This window comes from Quercus robur, chromosome 12 (genome assembly GCF_932294415.1).
Source record: "Quercus robur chromosome 12, dhQueRobu3.1, whole genome shotgun sequence".
In the NCBI taxonomy this organism is placed as follows: Eukaryota; Viridiplantae; Streptophyta; class Magnoliopsida; order Fagales; family Fagaceae; genus Quercus; species Quercus robur.
The window spans coordinates 4,801,830-4,805,126 of NC_065545.1; positions in this window are offsets into that span (position 1 = coordinate 4,801,830).

Here is a 3,297-nt window from a genome sequence, read left to right on the forward strand (position 1 = left end):
TCTCAAAATAAACTTAAAAATCTTTTGCTAATGTCCATATCATAGTAAAACAGAAAACCTTCAAAACCCAAAACCACTGTCACATTCACTTCACAATAAAAACATTCTAGTTGACCATGAATTAGCAGTTTATGAAAACAATACATGAGGTAGTATAAAATATAGCCAATCATGAAACCATAAATCCCAGATAGGCAAAAAAAAAAAAGAAAAAAAAAAAAAAGCCATGGAATTGAAACAAATGAAAGCAAAACCTATAGGATTGGGAGGCTAAGATCAAAACTGAATACTGCCATCAAGTAGATAATATTAACCACAAATCCACATGAGGCTAAAATTAATTCAATAATCTACAACAGAAAGTTAATTATTCAATAACTAAATTAATATACTTGCATTTGTATATAAACCCAGAAACTTAAATTAAATCCAAACACAAACAAATAACTCACAAAAACATCAAGGGCATGCCAAGGATGCTCGTCAAATAAAAGGACAGGAAATATCATTACACAAAATATAACAAAATTATTAACAATGAAATAGAATAACAACTCTAAAATCCCAGATGGATTTTCTCGTTGCCAATAATTGAAATTAATAAAACCCACTATGGGCTCCAAACCCATCAATCTAAACTAATCATTCAAAAGAAACACTCCCAAACGAAACCCTAAATCATATTTAACAACCAAAAACGAAACCCTAAATCATATTTAACAACCAAAAACGAAACCCTAAATCATATTTAACAACCAAAATTATAGAACAAAATAAAAAACTTACCACTAATGTTTGCGGAGAGAATCTGGTCTGAAAAAGAAAATGAAAAAGAAAACAGAGTATTAAGGATGAAACCCAGATTGTGCGAAACCCTAAATCAAATTTAACAACCAAAACTGAAACCCTAAATCATATTTAACAACCAAAAACGAAACCCTAAATCATATTTAACAACCAAAATTATAGAACAAAATAAAAAACTTACCACTAATGTTTGCAGAGAGAATCTGGTCTGAAAAAGAAAAAAGAAAAAAAAAACTGAGTATTAAGGATGAAACCCAGATTGTGCGAAGGGTTTGGTTCAGTTGAATCCACCATTAGAAACTTATGAGAGAAACGAATTAGTGAGAGGTTAAAGGGGAAGGTCTGTGTTTAGATGAGAACGAAGAGACAGAGGAGGAATTGTCGAATGGTTAGGAAGGAAGAGACGTTGTGAGAAGAAAGAGTTATAGAAAAAGTATTATCGGGTTTTGTTTTAAGTGACAGAGAATTTTTTTTTTCCGGTTTTATATTAAAATTATAATTTTTTTATTTAAATAATGCTGACGTAGAAAATTGTGGGAGCTTCAAAAGTTTCGGTTTTATATATATAGACTAATCGCTAACCCGTGCGATGCACGGGAAACTTTTGAATGTATTGTTTTACTAATTTCTTCCGAATGAAATTATTGAAATAAAGTTGCAGCATTTTCACAGTGATCAAAAATCTTCTTTTCTATTTCAGCACTTTTGTTGTATTGAAATAGAGAATAACACTAAAAAATAATTAAACCATCTCAAAGCCTAAAATTCTCAAAGTTAAAAGAGAGTCCTAAATTTCGTTTAATTCCATTAACTGCTTAAGTCAATAAGCACATTGGTATGAATAAAGAAATTAACTGCTTAAGTCAATAAGCACATTTGTTTTGTAACACCTTTTTTTTTTTTTTTTTTTTTTTTTTTTTTTTGAGATACCAGATAGAATGACTTTTTTTCAAAAGTAAAAAACCATGTACAAAGGTAAAGACCTGGGCACACAGCCTAGGCTAGTTCGTTAGCCATACAAATTATGAAGAAAAAACATACAAGGCTTCCCTCTAAACCAACAAAACAACGAAGACCCATCTACACCATAATCATGTTTACTTGAGTGGCCGAGAGCATCTGATATGTCACCAGCAATGCTAGAGCCACATCCAAAATGACTTTAGGTTGTGTCTGAACTTTCTCAAAGTATGCTTTTTTCCTTGCATTCCAAATTGCCCAAGTCGTTGTGGCCCACAGTTTCAGCTCCTTCTTTGACAGTTCAACTCCTTCTTTGTTTTGTAACACCTAATTTACTATAAATAGTAAAAATCTTAACTCAAGAAGATTCAATAGAAAGTAGGAACACATTGATATCAATTTAGTTATTAAAAAAAAGTCTCAAATGATGGCAATTATAAAACAACATTCTTCTCAATAAGTTTATAATCAGACATATCTATTGTAGAAGCAAACATATATGATGTCTTGGAAATAAAATTGATAGCCTTCTTCATGGGCATACAAGGCCCTAGATTTTTGGGTTTTACATGTTGCCAAAAAAATAAACATTCTTAAGGTATATTGTAGAGACAAATCACTATGATCTTTTGCAATTCAGAATCACTTGGAAATAATTTTTTTTACATTAAATTTAAAAATCATAAAATTATACATAGACAGATTGGATATTGTATTTCCATGCAGATATCTAACAATTTCACTAATACAAATCTGCCAAAAAAAAAAACAGCAAGACAAAGTGTTATCATACAACCACAATTGAATTGAAGGATTGTCAGATTGGCATGTTGAGTCTCAAGAGTCAAGATATCACATAATCATTTGGTATCTAAGAATTGTATAAATATTGGACTAATAGATGCATTCGTATCAATCTTTGTCAAAAAAATATAAAGTATCTGGAATATGCAGTAGAAAAATGTAGTTATAATACATTTGAAATCACCAACAATTATCGTTTGAATAATAGTACTGACTTTATAGTTTTTATTTATTTATATCATGTAATATATGCATAGATGTCTAAAAATATGGTAGGAGAGTAAATCAAAAACTAAAATATGATGATGAAGCTCATTTGACAATCCCAACTCTTTTTTACAAATCAAATAGAAGCAACAAAATAAAAGAAGCAAATTTTGTGATGCTGATCTTGCCTTCTTTATCCATCTTTAGGTGTTTGGAACTTTTCTCTACACCTACACATCAATCATTATGATTAACCTATCACTGATTGTAATTGGTAAAAAATCTAACAGCCCAAGAGGATTTAACCATATGCCAAAAGAGTAACTTCGGTTCCACCTATGGGTAGCTTTACTTTGTTTAACCCAATTGTAGTGTTTTTTTTTTTAATGTCCTAGAACTTTTTAAGAACACCAACTAATCCAATAAGCTTTTCATATAATTTTAACCCAACATGAGATCAAAACTCTAACAATGCTTGCAAATCAAGAGGCACAAAACCAAAGTCTTTTGAGTTTAATT